The sequence below is a fragment of the Carcharhinus amblyrhynchos genome, unplaced genomic scaffold (assembly GCF_965287045.1).
Source record: "Carcharhinus amblyrhynchos unplaced genomic scaffold, sCarAmb.v2.hapA scaffold_599, whole genome shotgun sequence".
NCBI lineage: Eukaryota > Metazoa > Chordata > Chondrichthyes > Carcharhiniformes > Carcharhinidae > Carcharhinus > Carcharhinus amblyrhynchos.
In genome coordinates, this window is record NW_027650339.1 from 65,973 (window position 1) to 89,221 (window position 23,249).

Genomic DNA, 23,249 nt, shown 5'->3' on the forward strand with positions numbered 1-23,249 from the left:
CTCCCTCTTACAAAACCATGCTGTCTATCACATCTTCCTGCCAGGGACAGAACGGGTCTGGTCAGGGTGGATCACTGACTCAGGGACAAACCTGACCTGATCGGAGATGGACAGAATTTTACAGTCCACATTCAGCAGTGAAATGGGTCACCAATTTCTCATTTCTCCCCTTTCCCCCTTCTGCTTGTAGGTAAGGGTAAATATACAATCGGAGATGATGCCTTTCCTCATGGATTCTGATATGTTCCCAACCAGGAGCATCGTCTGGTACACTTCCAACAGCTTCAGGTCAAACCAGTCCCACAGAGCCCCGTACAATTCACCCACTAACTCATGGCTTCCGGGAGGTTTACTCTTCTCAAAGGACCCAAGGGCCTTAGTCAAGTCATCCAGGGTCAGTGTCTTGTCCAGGATCCCCTGCCCACTGTCCTCTCAGACCTCCATCAACATTTCCATTGACCAGAAACTCACCACACAAACACAGTGTCTCCAAGAGCAGCTCAGAGGCTGGGAAGACTGCGGTGAGTAACTCACCTCACCTCTCGCCGAAGCCTGCCGAGCACCTACAAGGTCCATGTCAGGAGTGTGATGGAATATTCCCTATTTACCTGGATAGGTGCACCTCCAAAAACACTTAAGAAGCTTAACCATCCAGGACAAAGCAGCCCGCTTGATTGGCACCACATTTACAAATCTTTCCAACAATCTGAGTTTCCCATCTGCTTCAGGAAGATAACCATTATCCCAGTGCCTCAGGAAAACCGAGCAGTGTGCCTGAATGTCTATCGGCTGGTGGCTCTGATATCCATCATTATGAACTGCTGTGAAAGGTTAGTCATGGCACAAATCAATCCCAGCCTCCCGGAATACCTGGATCCAATACAGTTTGCCTACTGCCATAACAGGTCCACAGCAGACACCATCTCCCTGGCCCTGCACTCAACCCTGGAACACCTCGACAACAAGGACACCTATGTTAGACTACTATTTATTGACTACAGCTCAGCCTTCAACACTATTATTCCCACAAAACTCATCTCCAAACTCCGTGGCCTGGGCCTCAGCTCCTCCCTCTGTGACTGGACCCTGAACTTCCTAACTCACAGACCACAATCAGTAAGGATCGGCAACAATACCTCCTCCACGTTCACCCTCAACACCGGTACCCCACAAGGCTGTGTTCTCAGCCCCCTACTATACTCCTTATACACCTCTGACTGTGCGGCCAAATTCCCCTCCAATTCCATTTTCAACTTTGCTGATGACATGACTGTAATGGATCGGATCTCAAACAATGATGAGACAGAGAACAGGAATGAGCTCGAGAGTCTGGTGAACGGGTGCAGCAACAATAATCTCTCCCTCAATGTCAACAAAACAAAGGAGAAGTGTAAAGGAGAACATGCCCCTGTCTATATCGACAGAGACAAAGTAGAAAGGGTCGAGAGCTTCAAGTTTTTAGGTGTCCAGATCACCAACAACCTGTCCTGGTCCCCCCCATGCCGACACTATAGTTAAAGCCCACCAACACCTCGACTTTTGCAGAAGGCTTCAGAAATTTGGCATCGGGTGATCGAACGAGGGGTGCGGGGGAGGGAGGGGTTGTCCTTTCCCTCATTCTTCCTTATCCTCCTCACCAGTTATCAATCCCATTCCTGCTGGAACTCTGATAGTTTCTCTTCCATGGGTTCAGCCCGCTGAGATGGGGGTGTGAGGGGAGTAGTGACCTTGTTTGGCCGTCTGCTGCCTCCCTCAGAGCTTTCCCTTTGTCTGCCGTTTTCCCTTCCTTCGTGCCACAGAATCCTACAGTGTAGAATGAGGCCATTGGGCCCATTGGGTCTGCACTGACCACAATCCCATCCAGCTCCTATCCCCATAACCCCATGCCTTTTCCCGAGCTAGTTCCCCCTCACATCAAGGGGCAGTTTAGCATGGTCAATCTACCTAACCCACACCGCTTTGGACTGTGGGAGGAAACCGGAGCACCTGGCAGAAACCCAGGCAGACACGGGGAGAATGTGCAAACTCCACACAGACAGTGACCCAAGCTGGGAATCAAACCCAAATCCCAAGTCCTTGGCGCCGTGAGGCAGTAATGCTAACCACTGTGCCACCATTGTGTTTGGGAAGCCATGGTTGAGTGGTTATGGTCAACAAGATTAATGTGTACAAAAGTATGATGGACATAGATTGGGTGGGCAAGAAGGAACTTTTCCCTTTAGTAAACAAGGCTAATAACCAGGGGGCGTAGATTTAAGGTAAGTAGCAGGAAATGTAGAGAGGATTAGAGGAAATACATTTTCACTGTCCTAGTCCCTTCACACCGATGCTATGGTTAAGAAAGCCCCACCAATACCTCTACTTTCTCAGGAGGCGAAGGAAATTTGCCATGTCCGCTCTGACTCTCGCCAGCTTTTACAGGTGCACCGTAGAAAGCATCCTTTCTGGTTGTATCACAGCTTGGCCTGGGCTCCTGCTCTGTCCAAAACTGCAAGGAATTACAAAGAGTTGTGAATGTAGCTCAGTCCATTCTGCGAACCAGCCCCCCATCCATTAACTCTGTCTACACTTCCCGCTGCTTCAGAAAAGCAGCCAGCATAATCAAGGACAACATACACCCTGGACATTCTCTCTTCCATCTTATTCCGTTGGGAAAAAGATACAAAAGTCTGAAGTCACACACAATGGACCTACCTCATATTAAGTTGATCTTTACATGCTAGTTGTGACTGTAACACTACATTCTGTAACCTCTCCTTTCCTTTCTATGAACGGTATGATTTGTCTCTATAACACACAGGAAACAATATTCTTCACTGTATAATACTATTTAAGGACCCCATGACCCCGGACATTCTCTCTTCCACCTTCTTCCTTTGGGAAAAAGATACAAAAGTCTGAGGTCACGTACCGACCGACTCAAGAACAGCTTCTTCCCTGCTGCTGTCAGACTTTTGAATGGACCTACCTCGCACTAAGTTGATCTTTCTCGACACCCTAGCTATGACTGTAACACTACATTCTGCACTCTCTGGTTTCCTTCTCTATGAACAGTATGCTTTGTCTGTACAATGCACAAGAAACAATACTTTTCACTGTATACTAATACATGTGACAACAATTAATCAAATCAAATTGGAACCTTCTACACTTAAGAATTAAGATCAGTATTTGAAAGACCTCAGCATACAAGGTGTGGGAAAACACAATTAAAAGGGACACGTGTTTCAGAAGGGGCACAGACACAATTCTTTCTGTGGTGTAACATCACACACGCACAATTCCAAAATCATTTTTTCCCCTTTTGTTAATTTTACAGACAATCCACTCAGACTGTGCTCCCTTCCTCCACCTCTCTACAAGAGAGAAAGGAGGAACACTCATCAATGACACTGAGCAGTTACTAAAAGCAACACTCAGTACCAGCTTCCTGCTCAGAAGAGAACACTCGAAATCCTCCTCATGGATTGGGAGACCACACACTGTAGAAACACATTTCTCTGGGAAAACACTATAGAAATGATCCCTAAGAGTATAATCTCACTGACAAACACACAGAAACTCAGCTGCCAATACCACAGATACACATCACGCTCATGGGCTGCATCTCTCATTTATCGATTCTGTTATTTACATTTTTGCTAATTAATTCCTCTACAATTATACACCAAATTAAATATAGAAAAACAAATTATTTTTCCAAATGGAACATTGAAACCATCAGATTTGTTCAGTCTGATTTGCCTAATACATTCAATCCACTATCAAAAGTTAACATATGTGTCATTCACAACACACAGACTGTATCATTGTCTAACTCTTCATAAAACACAGCAACTAACTCCCTGTCAGTGTGAATCAGACTGTAAACTTGGTGTTATATATGACCCTGAAATGAGTTTCCAACCACATCTCTGGATCATCAGTAAGGCAGCCTGTTCCCACCTCAGTAACATCTCTCATTGTTTTACAGAAATAGACTTTATTCCTCAAATATCTGAAAAGACATCACAAACATTTGAAAATGGACATACATCGAGTGCAATAATATTCAGGTTTTCTTCACAGATCATGTTGCACTCTGAGTGCTTCAAAACATTCAAAGGGACATAACAGACATTTCAAAATAGTCATTACAAAGAGTGTAACATCTCCCTCCTCAGTCCCTGCCTTAGTTTATCTGCCACAGAAACACTCTTTCCTGCCTTTATCACCTCTTGGTTATATTCGAACACATTCCAGGTTAGCCTCCCACTTTTACTTCTCTGTATTTTTGTGATCAGAGACTCAGCTGCCAATGTCGTCACTCACACCAGTGGGAGGGAAACCTTGCTTAAGGAAAAAGGCAGATTTGGCTGGAACAGTAGTTCGCACTGCTGCCTCACAACGCCAGGGACCCAGGTTCAATTCCAGCCTTGAAGAATCTCTCTACCTCACTGTTTGCTCACTGCCTTCTGCCTCTCACCCCAATACACACCTCACTGACCACAGATACACACCCCGCTGACCACACCTGTGGTCAGAGAACCCCCCCTCCCCCCTGCCCTCCACCGAAGGAAACCCCCAGCACCCCTCAATCGCTGGCCTCCTCCCTCCCTGGACTGCTCCCAATGCAGAGAGGTAACAGGATCCCCCAAGCCTACCAATTGCAGTGAAGCCCCCACCCCCCCCAACACATTTTGTCCCCAATCCTTAGCGCTGCCTAATTCTCATTGGGCATTAGCAGGGTGCCCCCTTGGCATTGCACTTTGCCCCTTGTGCAGTGCCTGGTGGCACAGAGCAGCACTGCCAGGGTGTCCATCCCCAGGGCACCAGCCCCCACCACCTGACCTTCGGGGGGGTCCCCTGTTAGCTCACCTCCGTTCCGGGGGGGTGTCCCGCTCGCTCCCCGAATGTAGGGAGCTAGTCCCAACATTGCCAGATTGAAATCCTCCTGCCGGGGTAGGAGATTCAATCAGGGTCTGAAAGGCCCTGATAATTAACACATTAACAGATATAAAATACACGCAGGAAAGATTGAAATGCCTTCCCTGCTGTCCCGCCTGTTTCCAGCCTGCTCTGGCAGGCGACTATTCTCCGGATCAGGGAGATGTGGATGTGTTCCCGGCGTATCCCTGCTCATGGACGCAAATCTCCCACCACAACCTGCCAGAGAAATTACTGCTGGCAATGGGGGAACCGCGGCCCTCATGTTCACCCCAGCCAAATTCAAATCGCAGAATTTCTTATCCAGGCGGCCTTTATTAAACACTGAGCAGATTCTGAACTGGATTATAACGCTACATTATCAAGTCGTAACAGCCCCAAACGTTTGCTGTTTCATTTTGCATTTTGGCCTCAGTGTGAGGATTGGTTGTTTCACTCCACCGACACTCTGGGAAGCTTTTATCAAAACAAACTAATAGCACAGCTCAACTGTGACAAATGGATTAGCTTAACAGTTAACATTTGAACAACACTTATGCATGGCAAGATACAATTCTTAAATGCTAACACATGCCTATGAGTTCCAATTCCAGTGATATTACTCCTAAATACTTTAGACCCACTTCTCCCATTAGCTGCTCCCATTAGCATATCACTCGGGTTGTGTTAATTAAACAAATCAAAACGTAAATCTGAAAGCCTAGGTGAAATCTAAGGAAATACATTAATCCAACATAAATCAAGCACCACATGTAAGTATCCTATTCGGCACTCAGCAAAACTGAGCGGGATGGACGGGGGAACTACACCCTGCAAACTGAAATGTCACAGTTTTTCCCCTTGGTGTTTTCAGAGTAGGGTTTTATCAGGTTGCTAAAAGGAAAAACAAAATGATTGGGCAGACACTTACACAGAGAAATCATTTCAATGATGTTTGGGTCGTTAGAGAGAGATAGATTTCTCTGTGTTTCTTTTTCTCTCTGGATCTGCCAGGAAATATACCTGAAGATGGTTGTATTGGAGTCAGAGGACAGGTGTCTTTAGAATATAGAATATAGAACATTCCAGCACAGTACAGGCCCTTCGGCCCCTCGATGTTGTGCCAAGTTATGTCCAATCCCAAGATCAAGCTATCCCACTCCCTATCATTCTGGAGTGCTCCATGTGCCTATCCAATAACCGCTTGAAAGTTCCTAAAGTGTCCAACTCCACTATCACAGCAGGCAGTGCATTCCACACCCCAACTACTCTCTGAGTAAAGAATCTACCTCGGACATCCCTCCTATATCTCCCACCATGAACCTTATAGTTATGCCCCCCTAGTAACAGCTACATCCACCCGGGGAAATAGTCTCTGCACGTCCACTCTATCAATCCCCCTCATCATCTTATAAACCTCTATTAAGTCGCCTCTCATCCTCCTCCGCTCTAAAGAGAAAAGCCCCAGCTCCCTCAACCTTTCCTCATAAGACCTACCCTCCAAACCAGGCAGCATCCTGGTAAATCTCCTCTGCACTCTCTCCAATGCTTCCACATCCTTCTTATAGTGAGGTGACCAGAACTGAACACAATATTCCAGATGTGGTCTCACCAACATCCAGTATAGTTGCAGCGTAACCCCACAGCTCTTAACCTCAAAGTTAATACACACTAACACTCTATAAACCTTCTTCACGGCTCTATCCACTTGAGTGGCGACCTTCAGAGATCCGTGTATATGAATCCCAAGATCTCTCTGTTCCTCCACATTCCTCAGAATCGTGCCATTGACTCTGTAATCCGCATTCAAGTATGTCCTACCAAAATGTATCACCTCACACTGTATGTATACAAAGCGGCTAAGAGGCTGGAAGTCCAGTATCCACATGAGCTGATTTATTTGTGTTAAGAGGAATGTATGTTGGGGGAATTATTGCTTACATTGACACTACAGAGAGAGCTACTTCTGAAGTATTCTATTTTATGTTTCTAAGTATTTATATTGGTGAAATACATGCTAATATTTTTGTTATATTTTAGCTGTCTTGTTCAATACAATTTGTTTCAATAAATTTGTCCAAGTGGGTCAATCCAATAATACCCGGAGTGAAATGCTTTGCAATATACTTGATAGTTTCTGATCTGGTCCTCAAATAATTGAGGGCTGTTACAGGATTAGAATCCATAACTCGCTTGTTTAGTTTTGGGTTATTGGACTCAAATACAGAGAATGGTGAGCACTCCCGTTTGCTTTTTTGGTGTTGAGTTCGATTTGTTTAGAGAGCCTTGTAGGATACTGGGTATTTCAGAGGCTACATATTTTCTGGGTGTGGAAGAAATTACTGGTCATGGTTTACAAAAGTTGGTTAAAAAAAAGTTTATTTAGGCTTTCATTAATACTGCCATAAAGTTAGTGTGAAAATCCCCTAGTCACCATCCTCTGGCACCTGTTTGGGGATACTGAGGGAGAATTGAGCTTGGTCAATGCACCAAACCAGCACATCTTTCAGACTATGGGAGGAAACCAGAACACCCAGAGGAAACCCACAAAGTCACAAGGACAACATGCAAGATCCTCACAAATAATGGCCCAAACCAGGATTTGAACCCAGGTCCCTAGCTCCATGAGGCAGCAGCGCCAATGTACCACCCAGTGAAACAGACCTTGTGAATTGTCCGATGAGCTGCAGTTGACATTAGCTGAACGATTGAGGAGAGTGGAGATACTTGCAGTGATAGCTTAGCATTTGAAGTGGCCAGAAACCCACAGTTGGGTTCATTGGAAATGCCTGGAATTCAATTACAAATGAAAGAGCCTGAATGGCAAGGGGAAAGGAAAGAGAAAAATAGCAGTGGCAGAACACAAAGTGAGAGACAGCCAGGAAAGGGGAGAAGGGAGAACATTTCAACTTGGCACGGAACTTGAACTGAAAAGTGAATGTCTACATAAAATGATGGAACGATGGGTAAAAGTTGGGAACTGTGATGAGGTCAGTGAGGAAGCAGAAACAGATCAGAAACATGGGTCTGGTGGGGGGTGTTTGAATAGGTTCAGGCATTAGAAAGGTAGATTAAGAAGAGCACTGGGGACACAGACGGGATAAATAGGATAGGCCAGGGAGCGTTTTGAATGTGAAAGGACCACCACTGTCAAAGCTAAACAGATGCAAATGAATGCAGAGCCTGTCAGTAGATGTGGTGGAGTTATTTCAATATTTTATTAAATGAGGATTGCCCACAGATTTACACTCAGATCAAGGATCAAATTTTACATCAAGGTTATTCAGGGAAGTTCTGGACAGCTTGGCAGGAAAACAATTTTAATTAACTGTGTCCCATCACGGGGAGTATTGGTTTAGTGGCATCGAACTTACTTTGTTGGTGGCACATAGTGAGAATTATCCAGAGGATTACAATAAAGGAATTCTATCGTCCTTTTGTTTTACAATGAGGGGTGGGTCTAACTGAGAGGAAGAGGAGAGATCAGAATCAGGAACATTGGGCTGGAATGTCCAGCAATGGATTCTTCACCGTCAGAGTCCTGGGATTCTCTCCCTGTTGGTATTGTGGGTAAAAACACAGCAGGCCAACTGTAATGATTCAGGAAGGCAGCTCCCCACCACCTTCCCAAAGGCAACTAGGGCTGGGGAAGTAAATGCAGGCTTAGCCAGCCAAGTCCATTGTCCATGAATAACAACAAACAAACAAAGAACAAAGAACAGCACAGGAAACAGGCCCTTGATCCAACTAGACCATTCGTTTGTATCCCTCCATTCCCAGCCTGTTCATGTGACTATCCAGGTAATTCCTAAATGATGCCAGTGTGTCTGCCTCCACCACTCTACTTGGCAGCACATTCCAGGCTCCCAGCACTCTCTGTGTAAAAAACATCCCTCTGATCTCGGAGTTATACCTCTCCCCTCTCACCCCGAGCCCGTGACACCTCGTGATCGTCACCTCCAAATGTATAAAGAAAGAAGTTCAGAATCCGAGACCAATGTGGAATGTCTCAATAATAGGCAGGAGTTTATCGCAGAACTTTGGGTTATTTCTACATTTTACTGTCAGATTCCATTTACCATGCAGATGGACTCCTCAATGAAGCCAACAGGAAACTGGACAACCTCTGAAAAAAAACCATTGCTGGTGCTTCCGAAAGCTAAAGTCTCACCGTTTGGATTGACTCCTGCTCTGTCTGAAACTGCAAGAAACTACAAATGGGCACGAACAGAGCCCAGGCCATCACACAAAGCAGCCTCCCCATCCATTGACATTGTCTCAACTCCTCACTGCCTCATAAACACAGCCAGCAGGATGATGCTGGCTGTGTTTCCTGAAACACAATTCCTTCATTGGCACCTTTCAGTTGAATGTTCTCCCCAACACCAAAAGCAAGTTCCTGCCCTTGGTGCTGCATCCTGTGTTTGGGGCTTTTTAAGTATCCACTTGTTGCCCTCCATTGCAGTTGTTTGCTGCCTCATTTGCTTTGTGACTGGTTTTAACTCAGGGTGCAGAGGAGGTTTACCAGGATGTTGCCTGGTATGGAGGGGAGGTCCTATGAGGAGAGACTGAGGGATTTGGGGTTGTTTTCACTGGAAAGAAGGCGGCTAAGAGGGGATCTTATAGAAACATATAAGATGATTAGAGGTTTAGATAGGGTGGATGGTGATAGCCTGTTTCCTCGGATGGAGAAATCTAGCACGAGGGGGCATGGCTTTAAATTAAGCGGGGGTAGTTATAGGACGGATGTCAGGGGCAGGTTCTTTACCCAGAGGGTGGTGAGGGATTGGAATGCCCTGCCTGCTGCAGTTGTAAATGCGCCTAGTTTGGGGGCGTTTAAGAGATTGGTGGATAGGTTTATGGACGAAAAGGGATTGGTTTAGATTAGTGGGTCTATGTTTTTTTTTAAAATAAGACTGGTCGGCGCAACATTGTGGGCCGAAGGGCCTGTTCCGCGCTGTAATGTTCTATGTTCTATGTTCTATGTTCTGTGTTCTATTTGGAGATTTTTATTTGAAGCCAGTGGGTTTTTGTTGATAGCCTGGCTCATCCTGAATCCTCTGCTCGAAGTTCAGTGGAGCTTGCGATGATCTGCCTCTCGCCGGCTCTGATTCCTTTGGCGGGCGGGAACGGTAACATTCCGGCGTGTAACTTTTGCAGACTGTTTAGTCTTTGGCTGTGTGTTCTGCCAGACCAAACAGTCTCTCAACATTTCTCGTAATGCTCGGCTGAACTCACGGTGCTCAATGTGGCCAGGAAACCTGAGACGGCCTCGGGATTGGCAGGGTTGGGGGAGGGAGCGGGGGCTTTGAAATCACTTTGAAGGAACGCTTCAAAAGATGTGGGGCTGAATCTTCCTGTCACACCCAGCACAGAAATTGTAGTGGACAGGACATTGACCATGCAAAGGTCAGTTGACCTCAAATGGGATTTGATAAACTTGGGGTGATTGTGATGGAGAATCCTGCCCTGGCTGTTAGGAGCATCAGGCCATGTTAAACACCTGATTCAACTGGATGTCCAGTGGTCCTCGAGATATGCAAAAAGTAACATCCTACCTGTCTTCAGTTGGTATCTCATTCGCTACAAAGCGACGGAACAGTGGCACAATGGTTAGCACTGCTGTTTCACAGTGCCAGGGACCTGGGTTTGATTCCGGCCTTAAGCCACTGTCTGTGGAATCACCAGGTTCTCCCATGTCTGCATGAGTTTCCTCTCCTCTCCAAAGTTGTGCAGGTTATACGGATTGGCTATGCTAAATTGCTCATTACTGCCTCAAGATTTGTATGCTAGGCGAATTGTCCATGCTAAGTTTCTCCTTGTATCCCGGGATATACAGTTTAGTGGATTTTCACATGCTAAATTTGTCCTTTGTGCCTCAGGATATGTGGGATAGGTGGAATGGCCATGCTACATTGCCCCTTAGTGTCCCAAGATGTCTAATTTAGGGGTATTCATTGGGGTCAATGTGGGGATAGGATCTGTGTGAAATGTTCTATCAAAGAGACAATGCTGACATGATGGGCCTGCTTCTCTTCTGTAGAGTTTCGATGGTTTTCTGTGTGGAGTTTGCACATTCTCACCTTGTCTCCATGGTTTCCTCACACACTCCAAAGATGTGCAGGTTAAGTGGATTGATCAAGATAAATTGCTCCTTTGTGTCCCAGTATTTGCAGTTTGGTGGATTGGCCATGCTAAGTTGCCCCTTAATGACAATGAGACTACTATAACAAATAATTGGGTTAACAGGGATAGGGTCTATTTGGGATTGTTGTTGATCAATGGAACAAATGACCTCCTTCTGCACCTGGAAGGATTCTGAACAGAAGTAATGCAAACTTTCAATACATTAGCTCCAGAATCCACTTCAGGGTCGAATTATTGTAATTTGCTGAACAAATGTGCACTTTTATCTTGCTTCTTCTTATTTTCGATGCTCCAGTCTCTTCACCTTCAATTGTGCTGTGTGAATCCCAATGTTTTGGATGTTTTTTTTAATTGGTGCCAGTGTCGAGGGCTGCCCGATAATGCTTCAGAAAAAAAGGCTATATTGACAATAAACCATTAACTATATTGATCAAATGGTCAGACAGAATAACTCTGAAACTGCACAATTCTCCTGCCTGGCTCCAACTGCCAATCCTCCCCTGGCTCGGGGTATGTGCCCTTGCAGTCAATTTGCTCAGCATCCCACCTCAACATGCCACAGGATCAGGACCCATCACATGGCCCAAAGGAAATGCCCCCTCAATGGCCACACCACCACAGTGGGCAAGTCACGCATCATCCTGACTTGGAAATATATCGTCTGTTCCTTCACTGTCACTGGGTCCAAATCCTGGGATGCATTCCCTAACAGCACTGTGGTAGTACCCACTGGACAAACTGCAGTGGTTTAAAAAGGAAGCTCATCACCGTCTTCTTAAGGAGAGCTAGGAATGCACAATGAATGCTGGGGTTAATCAGCGATACACCCATCCTAGAAAATGTATTTTGAAAGAAATGGGAAGATTGAAAGTTTATGGCCAGTGTCTTCACAATTTCCACTTGTCCTGCTCTTAGTGAACCTCCACATTATCCAGGTTGGGTACATAGAACATAGAACATAGAACATAGAACATTACAGCGCAGAACAGGCCCTTCGGCCCACGATGTTGCACCGACCAGTTAAAAAACAATGACCCACTAACCTAAACCAATCCCTTTTCGTCCATAAACCTATCCACGGATCTCTTAAACGCCCCCAAACTAGGCGCATTTACAACTGCAGCAGGCAGGGCATTCCAATCCCTCACCACCCTCTGGGTGATATGAAAATTGTTGGATTGAAGGGGGTTAATTGAAACTGTTTGTTTAGTGACTGTAACTGATGTGAGTCTCCATGGATCTGATTAGTGTGCCTGGGGGTTGGGGGTGGGTGTTCCCACTTCTATTAATAAGAGATTCTGTTCAGTGTGGTGTCCCATTGAGTCACGGGAGATACAACTCTGACACTAACAGAGATCGGCGGCTGTGGAGAGAGAGGGAGGGAGAGGAGAGATCAGAATCTGGGAATAATGGATTGGAAAGTTCCAACAATGGATCAGGATCTGGGAACAATGAACCAATATGTTCCAACAATGGATCAGAAAATGGGAACAATGGATTGGAATGTTCCAAAGCTGAACAGGAATTTTGCTCCGGGTCTGTTTTACTTATCTCAAGATTGGTTTGGTTCGTTACCATTAACAGTTCGCATCCAATTTGTGCTCTGGGTTATTCAAGGGGTTTACTATCCAATCCTGGCTATTGTTGGTGTCCCTGGTAAGTCTTTATTCTACTTATCATCCATGTTTCATTGTATTACTCTCTTTCTTATTTCAGTTTTGGGAACATGGAATCCATTGACTTCAGTTTCACTCTAAATCTCTGCTCCCTGTCCATTTACTCCATTTCCTGTACCTGAAGCTGGTCCACACTGATCACACCCCCCATTAACCCTTTGACTTTGAGCTGATTACTCACCCCATATCCCATGCAGCCGTATAAAACATTAGTTTGTCCACACTTTGGGTATTGTGTGCAATGTTGTTCACCACACTACCTAAGCTTTGGAGACAGTGCAAAGAGAGTTCACCAGGATACTACCATTTACCAAAAACTCAACTGAAAATTACTGCAGCGCGTAACTCATCTCCTGACTCCATATAGCCGACCCCCATCTACATATCATCGATGTTTCGTTGTATTACTCTCCGTGTTTCAGGTTTGGAAACATGAAGTTCATTGACTTTCGCTTCACATTTAATCTCTGTTCCCTGTCCATTTACTCCATTTCTGTACCTGAAGCTGGTCCACACTGATTACACCCTCCGTTGGTGTTGGTGCAGGCTTCATTGGATGAATAGCCTCTTTCTGCCCCAGAGGTTCTATGATAGTTATTTCAATTCTGGGAAAAAGATTCTGACTCTCAACCCTATCTCTGCTTTCATAGATTTCTGGGCTTCTATCAGATCTCCCCTCAGACTCTGCCGTTCTACCCTAGTTTGTCCAGCCTCTCCTTATAGTTTCGACCCTCTAAGCCAGGCAGCATCCTGGTATATATCTTCTGCACCCCCTCCAAAATCTCCACATCCTCCCTGTAATGTGCAACTTCATCAACAGGGACAGAGTGGAAAGGTTCGAGAGCTTCATGTTTTCAGATATCCAGATCACTAACAACCTGTCCTGCTCCTCCCATCATTACACAATAGTTAAGAAAGCCTCTATTTCTAAGAAGACTAAAAAAACTGGCATGTCAGCTGCGACTCTCACCAACTTTTATAGATGCACCATAGAAAGCATTTTTTTTCGGGTGTATCACAGCTTGGTCTGGCACCTGTTCTGTCCAGGACCGCAAGAAACTACAAAGTATCAGGAATGGAGCCAAATCCATCAGGCAAACCAACCTTCCATCCATTGACTCTGTCTACATTTCCCCTGCCTCGGGAAAGCAGCCAGAATTATCAAGGTCTCTCATACCCTGGACAATCTCTCATCCACCTTCTTCCTTCGGGAAAAAGTTACAAAAGTCTGAGCTCGCGTACCAATTGACTCAAGAACAGCTTCTTCCCTGTTGCTGTCAGACTTTTGAATGGACCTACCTTGCACTAAGTTGATACTTCTCCACAGCCTAGCTATGACAGTAGCGTTATATTCTGCATTATCTCCTTTTTCCCTCTATGGACAGCATGTTTTGTCTGTATTGCGCACAAGAAAAAATACTTTTTACTATAGAATCATAGAACCTTACAGTGCAGAAAGAGGCCCATCGAGTCTGCACCGAACACAATCCCACCCAGGCCCTACCTCTATATCCCTACATACTATACCCACTAATCCCTCTAACCTCCGCTAACCTGGGCACTAAGGGGTAATTTCTTAGCACGGCCAAACAACCTAACCCGCACATCTTTGGACTGTGGGAGGAAACCGGAGCACCCGGAGGAAACCCACACAGACACGAGGAGAATGTGCAAACTCCACAGAGAAAGTGTGGAGCTTATGTTAACTATATGTTAATACATGTGACAATAATAAATCAAATCAAATCAACTAGAATTGAAGGGTTTTTTTTGTTTTACCAATCTGCCTGTACTGGTCATCAGACCACCTGACAGTGGAAACATTATGGGCGCAATTATCCAGCCGTCCACACCCGGAGACCACATAATCCCACTTGTGGTCAACGGACCTTTGCATGGTCCATGTCCCATCCATTATGGATTGAGTGTAGGACATGACGGAAAAATTCCACTGATGTCTTCAATTCATTTATTGAAAACATTTACAATGTTGAAAACCTCCACCAAATATTCTTCTCTGCTCTACGGAGAAGAAGTCCAATTTCTCTCGTCTCACCAGGTCGCTGTATAATCCGTCCTCCCTGGAACAATTCTAGTCAATCTCTTCAGTATCCTCCTTCCAGTCTCTCCATCCTTCACAAAGTGTGGAGTTCAGTATTGGACACAGTATTCCATGTGGGATCAAAGTAGACTTTTACTGATGTTTACCATAAACTACTTCTGAATGGTTCTAATATTGCCAGATGTATTAGCGCACAGTGAATGGCATTGTTTCTTACAGTATACAGACACAGCTTCATGGAGAAGGAAAGCATAGAGCGCAGAATGGAAAAGCACCTGGAAACAGAGAAAAGAGCTGATGATTCAAGCTCTGATGATCCTTTGTCAAAGTTGCTTGGATTCAAGATTCCAGCATCCACAGTAATTAGCTTTTATAAAGGGGGTGTGGAATGTAATGAGACAGTCATAACTAGGACAAAGATCAACTTCATATATGGCAGGTCCAAGATTTTCTTGACTCGGTTGGTGCGTGTCTCCAAACTTCTTGTATTTTTTTCCCTGACGGGAGAAGATGGAAGAGTATATGTCCGGGGTGCGTGGTGTCCTTGATCATGCTGGTTGTTTTTCAGAGCAGTGGGAAGTATATTCAGAGTTAAAGGGTGGGAGTCTAATTTCTGTGATGGACAAGGCTATATTCACCAATTGTGTAGTAATTGCAATCTTGGACAAAATAGGAGTCATAACAAGCTGTAATACCATCAGAAAGAATGTTTTCTATGTTATGAAAGTTGGTAAGAGTTGTACATATCAAAATTCATTAACCTCCTGAGAAAGGGATCCAGTTCATAGCTCCTTGGAAGTGGATTCACAGGTGGACAGATTGGTGACCAAGGAATTGATGCACTTTCTGAATGAGAATGTCAATGTGGAGGGACCAGAATGTGTTGTCGGTGAACTGGCAACCTAGAAACTGGAAGGTCTCTTGTATGTGTAAACACATTGATATTACAAGTGGGAAATGGTCATTCAGCGCCTCATGTCTGCACTGCTATTCATGGCTAATCTGATCGTAAACCCACATTCCTGCCAATCCCTGATAACCTTTCCACCCCATTCATCAAAATACTCCAAAGGTTCTGCTCCCACCGTTTTGAAGGTGTAACCAAGCAAGTTGATGATGATAGTGCAGTTGACGTTAGATTTTCACAACGCCTTTGACAAGATACCACATGGTAGTTCATTGCATGAGGTTAAATATCACAGGATCGAGGGTGTGGTGGCCAGTTGGAGACAAAATTGTCTCGACTAGAGAAAACAGAGCGTGGCTTTTCAAACTGGTGGCCTGTGACCAGTGATGTGCTTCAGAGATCAGTGCTGGGACAACTGGTTTTTGTATCAATAATGTGGATGAGAATTTAGTCAGCATGGTTAGGAAGCTTGCAAATGAGATCAAGAATGGTGGCATAGTGGACAGTGAAGAATGTTATCTCGGATTGCAATGGGATCTTGCTCAATTGGGCCAATGGGCTGATGAATTGCAGATGGAGTTTATTTTGGGTCAATGTGAGATGATGTATTTTGCCAGATCGAATCAGGGCAGTTAACGGTAGGGCATTGGTGAGAGTTATAGAACAATTAGATCTAGTGGTACAAAACATAACTCTTTGAAAGTGGAGTCACAGGTAGCCAGAGTGGTGAAGAAGGCATTGGGCGTACTTCGTTTCATTGGTCAGAACATTGAGTACATGAGTTGGGACATCTTGTTGAACTTACACAAGGCCTTGGTTAGGCCACACTTGGAATATTGAGTACAGTTCTGGTCATCCTATTATAGAAAGGATAATATAAAATACAAGAATGCAGAATCTATGTATTAGGAAGCTACCTGGACTTGATGGATTGAGTTATAAGGAAAAGTTGGATAGGCTGGGACTTTTTCCCCTTGGTTTGAGGAGGCTGAGGGGTGATCTAACACTAGAGGGCATAGATTAAAGGTGAGGGGGAAGATCCAAATGGGTCAAAAGGGGCAATTGTTTAATGCTGAGGGTGGTGGGTGACTGAAATGAGCTGCCATCGGTAGGAATAGGGACGGATTTATATTTTTAAAAGGATTTAGACAGTTACATGGATAAGATGGGTATGGAGGGAAACTCAGAGCATTTTTTGATTTTTTAATATAATTTTACAAAAACTGGCTTCACAATACCTGGTATATTGGGCAGATAAATAGCAAATAGAATTTAATCCTGATAAATGTGAGGTGATGCATTTTGGCAGAAATAATGCCGGGGGGGGGGCGTTATTTGATAAATGGTAGACCTATAAAGAGACCAAAGATGTGCTATTAGGCTGACTGGTGTAACAAATTGTCCCTAAATTAGTTTCCCTCAATGTGGAATGCCATCAGCATCGACAAGGGCCATGGGTGGAAGGGGAAACTCATAATGTTAAAATGGCGGCGGGGGCTCGTTGGGCTGACGGACCTGTTTCCCCGGGCTGTGTTGTTCTTTTTACCTCCAAATTAAGAAAAAAACCCATCATCTTGAAAATATGTTGTCATTTCTTTATCTCCTTGAAACTTGCGACAGAACATTCTCAATAACATTTTTGTGACCCGCAGCATGTACAATCTGTAAGTTAAATGCTTTTAACATGCAAGACTTCCTGAGAAGGTGAGAGGGCATGGGATCCAAGGGCCTTTGGCCTTGTGGATCCAGAACTGGCTTGCCTGCAGAAGGCAGAGAGTGGTTGTGGATGGGTCTTTTTCTGAATGGAGGTCAGTCACCAGTGGAGTGCCCCAGGGATCTGTTCTAGGACCCTTGCTGTTTGTCATTTTCATAAATGACCTGGATGAGGAAGTGGAGGGATGGGTTAGTAAGTTCGCCAACGATACAAAGGTCGGTGGTGTTGTGGATGGTCTGGAGGGATGTCAGAAGTTGCAGTGGGACATAGATAGGATGCAAGACTGGGCGGAGAAGTGGCAGATGGACTTCAACCCAGATAAATGTGTAGTGGTCCATTTTGGCAGGACCAATGGGATGAAGGAGTATAATATCAAGGGCAGGAGTCTTAGGAGTGTAGAAGAGCAGAAGGATCTTGGGGTCCGGGTCCACAGGACTCTTAAATTGGCCTCGCAGGTGGACGATGTGGTCAAGAAGGCGTATGGTGTACTGGCCTTCATTTATCGAGGGATTGAGTTTAGGAGTCGGGAGGTAATGCTGCAACTTTATAAGACCCTTGTCAGGCCCCACTTGGAGTACTGTGCTCAGTTCTGGTCGCCTCACTACAGGAAGGATGTGGAAGCTATTGAGAGGCTGTGGAGGAGATTTACAAGGATGTTGCCTGGATTGGGAGGCATGCCTTATGAAGATAGGTTGAGGGAGCTGGGACTCTTCTCCCTGGAGAGACGAAGGTTGAGAGGGGACCTGATAGAGGTTTATAAAATGTTGAGAGGAATAGATAGGGTGGATTCTCAGAGGCTATTTCCCCGGGTTGAAATGGTCACTACGAGAGGACACAGATTTAAGGTGCGGGGAGGAAAGTACAGAAGTGATGTTAGGGGTAAGTTTTTCACTCAGAGGGTGGTGAGTGAATGGAATCGGCTGCCGTCAGTGGTGGTGGAGGCGAACTCGCTGGGGTCTTTTAAAAGACTTCTGGATGAGTATATGGGATTTAGTGGGATTGGGGGTTATAGATAGGTCTATAGATTGGTCGGTGTTGATATGATCAGCGCAACTCGTGGGCCGAAGGGCCTGTTTGCGCTGTAGTGTTCTATGTTCTATGTTCACATTTCCAACAAAATCATCTGGTGTTTTTCTACTTTGATTTCTTAAAGAATTGTCAAAGGATTGTGATCAATATACACAACTGAACTTATTACATTGTTTGAAATGTAAACATTAAATTGTTGTAAGGTCGTTACTAAACTCAATCATTCCTTTCCACTTGTGGAATATTTTGTCTGCTGGTTGTTGTGTTTTTTTTTGAAAATCAACCAATCAGCCTTTCAATTCCACATTCATCTTCCTGTAACAACACAGCTCCAACATCTACACCACTGGAGGTGATGGTGACTTTAAAGTGTTTCAAATTTTAGTGTGGCTAAAACAGGTTTGTTGTTAACACTGCTTTCAAACTCTCAAAAGCTTGCTGCCATGATTCTGGCCAACAAAATGTTCTGTTCTTTTCTAACAAGCCGAAGACCTACTAAAGATGGTACGATTTTTTTTTCTGTAGAATTCATTGGATCCCAAGAAATCTTTCTTCCACTTCCTTCTTTGATGGTGGTCTTATAAATTCCTTGATGGCCTTCATCTTCACATTTCCCAGTGCCATCCGCCCATATCTGTTGTTGTGCCATGAGATTGTTACTTCCCACTTCACACCATTCTGTTTTTGTCAAGTTTATGACCAACCTTGCCTTCCATAGTCTCTCAAAGAGCTCGATCAGTGCTCCATGTGATCTCTCCACGAATGACTAAAGATCACTAAACATTTACACAGACAGCATCATCAGTCAATCCTGCAACAACTCTCTTCATAAGCCTTTTATTTGCATTTTTCACCCCAAAAGGCATTTTTTTTTAAATTGGTATATCCTGTTTGGAGTTGCAGAGGTAGAAAGTTATTTTGTTGTCCCTGACAAAGGTACTTGCCAGTAACCGCGCAGTATGTTCAGTGTGGTGTTGTAAGGAGCTTGTCTGACTTTTGCCACACAGTCCTCCAGCCTTGGAATTGGATACGAATCAGATTTAGTCACAGCCTGTGACCAGCGGTGTGCCTCAGGGACCGGTGTTGGGTCTACTGTTATTTGTCATTTATAGTAATGATTTGGATGATAAATTAGGAGGCATGGTTTATAAGTTTGCGGATGACATCAAGATTGGTGCCAGTGTGGACAGTGAAGAAGGATATCAAGGATTGCAGTGTGATCTTGATCAATTGATCCAGTGGGCTGATGAATGGCAGATGGAGTTTAATTTAGATAAATGGGAGCTGATGCATTTTGGTAGATTGAACCAGGGCAGGACTTACTCAGTTAATGATAGGGCACTGGGGGAGTTATAGAATGAAGAGTTCTAGGGGTACAGGTTCATAACTCTTTGGAAGTGGAGGAGTTCAACATGCTTGGTTTCATTGGTCAGAACATTGAATACAGGAGTTGGGAAGTCTTGTTGAAGTTGTACAAGACATTGGTAAGGCCACACTTGGAATCCTATGTATCGTTCCGGTCACCCGATGATAGAAATGATATTATTAAACAGAAAAAAAAGTGCAGAAAAAAATAACTAGGACGCTATTGGGACTTGATGATTATTGAGTTACAAGGAGAGGACTTTTTTGGAGAGGAAGTGTAGGAGGCTGAGGGTTGATCATATCGAAGTCTATAAAATAATGAGGGGCATAAATCAGCTGGATAGTCAATATATTTTCCCAAAGGTAGGGATGTCGAATACAAGAGGGCTTAGGTTTAAAGTGAGACGGGAGAGATACAAAAGGGTACGGTGGGGGATTTTTCACACAGAGTATGGTGAGTTTCTGGAACAAACTGCTAGAGGAAGTTTTAAAGTCAGGTACAATTTTGTCTTTCAAAAAGAGTTTAGAGAGTTACATGGGCAAGATGGTTATAGAGGGATAGGGGTCAAACACGGGCAGTTGGGACCAGCTTACTGGTTAAAAACACAGAGGTGGCATGAACAATATGGACCAAAGAGCTTGTTTCCACGCTGGAAACCTCTCTGTACACTATGACTCTGTAACTCCACCATACCTGACTCTTTCTCTAATACTCCTCAGGGCTTGGCTGTGTCTGTCACAATTTCACCTCCCCGTATATCCCTGGTTGCACCCAATTTTATCTTGTTTGCCAATTCTGCAAGTGTAACATTTTTCAGTCTTTCTAAACATTTTTTTTGGGAAACATTTTCAATCCCCGAAGCCTCTTTAGGAATGTCAAGAGCCATTTCTCCACTTTTGATGAAACCAGTGTATTGTCCTTTAACAGATCTTCCACTTCTCACTTAAAGTTTATTTCAAGATCTAAGACTATTCAAATTTCTAGATCTGAGTCTCCAAATCTAATCCAAAGTGAAGGTTGATCTCCTGACTGAGAGGTAACACTCAACCACTCAAATATAAGTACCTCACTTAGTCAGCTGGTAAGAAGTGTGTGTGAGAAGGGGCAGATGTCGGGCATCTGCACTACAACAGCTATTAGTGGTTAAATCCAAATAACTACCTCAGACTTTCCCCAAACCACTCCCCAAAAAAACAAAAAAAAAACAATTAACATGTTATTTATCTAAATAACAGTAAACAGGTTAACTGAACCATGTACAAACTGAATAAAACACTATTCTAATGGAAATCTATTTAGGAAATTAATTAGCATTTAATAACAAACAATACAACTTTTAATCAAACTCGAAATACAATCTGGTGATATGTTGTGCGATCTTCTTACGTTTTTATCTTTTGTCTTCTTTGCTTCTTGGTACATTTATGTTTGAGTTGAGGTCTTGTTTTAAGACATAAAAATTGCTTTTACACTGACAGAGTTGTAGTCTGTGTGCGTGTGTGTTTGTTTGCGTGTGTGTGTGTTTGTGTGCATGTGTGTGTGTGTTTGTGTGCATGTGTTTGTGTACGTATGTGTGTGCGTGTGTGTGTGTGTGTGTGTTTGTGTGCATGTGTTTGTGTGTTTGTGTGCATGTGTTTGTGTACGTATGTGTGTGCGTGTGTGTGTGTGTGTGTGTGTTTGTGTGCATGTGTGTGTGTGTTTGTGTGCATGTGTTTGTGTACGTATGTGTGTGCGTGTGTGTGTGTGTGTGTGTGTGCGTGTGTGTGTGTCTCTTGCTGAGATTTGACACAGTCATTGGCAATTCTCTGGAGCTGGGAGCTGGTTTTATACCCCCAATGACATACCAAAACCCACCACAACAGGATTGGTTTGCAGGTTATCAAAGCATCAAATTCAAATCTGATAAGTTGCTGCTACTCAAATCCAATTTTAAATTGATTGATTAAAATTCAAAGCATGTGATGATTCAAATGCTGAAAGGCTGTTGCCAATGCAGCCCTGTGGTTTTTGTCTTTGAAACACTCTTTCACTTTGGGTCTCTCTTTCTGTACTTGCATTTACACATGCATCTCTTTTTGAAACCTAAGTACGAAAAAAAACACCTTTTAAACAGACAATTTTATAACTTTAAGCATTTTTGCAATCATTTTATAATTCTACAATCACTAACTTCACAACAATAGCACGTAAGGGACAATACTTTTCATTCTATACTAATACACATTACAATAATAAATCAAATCAAATCATCAATTTCTATTTCCCCTTACCCCTCAATCCCACTTTTGTCATTGTTTTCCCATTTATTCCACTGCATTAGGGATCTTCCCAGCTGGCATTTCAGTTTCATTGATTCCCAATATATTCACAGGATGATGTAACATTTTGGAAATATCAATAAAACAAAATTCAAAATAGCAATGTGATTGCTTATTTCCCTTCCTGACAGTGAACATAATCACAATTGTGACACTGAAGAGCAGAAACTGTGGTTTGTCCAAATGTGTCACTCGTTACCTGGTGGCCATGTCAGTGGGGGATCTGCTGGTCATTATCCTCGACCTGATATTGAGACACATTCCCGTTGTTTATCGGGAACAGTTTGAATTCCTGCACTCGCTCCCCGTGTGTAACATCCACGCCGTCCTGCTTTATGCAGCCACTGACTGTTCTGTCTGGTTCATCGTCACTTTCACCTTTGATCGATTTGTGGCCATTTGCTGCCCCAAACTGAAAAGTAAATATTGCAGCGAGAAATCAGCGACTGTGGTTCTGGAAACAGTGACGGTGCTGAGCTGCTTAAAGAACATTTTCTGGTATTTTATGCTGAGTGGTCGGTATTGGCTGTGGAACGACCCCTGGTTTTGTGATGTCACTCTGGAAGTCCAATTTTCTTCTGTTTGGATAACCATCGAGTTCCTTCACCAAGTGCTAACACCCTGTGTCCCATTTGTCCTGATGCTGCTGCTCAATTCTTTCACCATCAAGCACATTTTAGTGAGCAGCAGAGCCCGCAGGAGACTCCGGCCTCACAGCAGTGTGGAGAATCCCAGAGACCCAGAGATGGAGAGTCGAAGGAAATCAATCATTTTACTGTTTGTTATCACCACCAATTTCATCCTCTTATGGTCAATGTCAATGTTTTATTCTATATGGATCCGTTTATATGGTTTGGGTTATCACATCATATGGATAGATCGTTTTGTTCTGGATTTGGGCTTCATATTGCAGCTCCTGAGCTGCAGCACAAATACAGCCATTTATGCAGTGACACAAACTCAGTTCAGAAAGCAATTGCAGGTTGTGCTGAAGTCTCTCTTGATTCCAATTCTTTCTTTCATTAAACCATGGCGGGAGCTGAAACACTAAGAGTCTATGAATTCTTCCTTTTTCATGCTTCAGGCAGCAAGTGAAGAATAAGCTGACATATTTATTTTAGACCT

The 23,249-nt window shown here is 44.0% G+C and overlaps 1 non-coding gene across 1 annotated transcript; it reads right to left on the bottom strand.

Annotated features, from left to right (window-relative positions):
- Positions 1-3,323: 3,323 nt before the first annotated feature.
- On the bottom strand, positions 3,324-3,542 carry LOC145339667 (small nucleolar RNA U3). The gene has a single exon (XR_013886051.1). It is a non-coding gene; the product is annotated as a small nucleolar RNA U3 (small nucleolar RNA).
- Between the last annotated feature and the right edge of the window lie 19,707 nt (positions 3,543-23,249).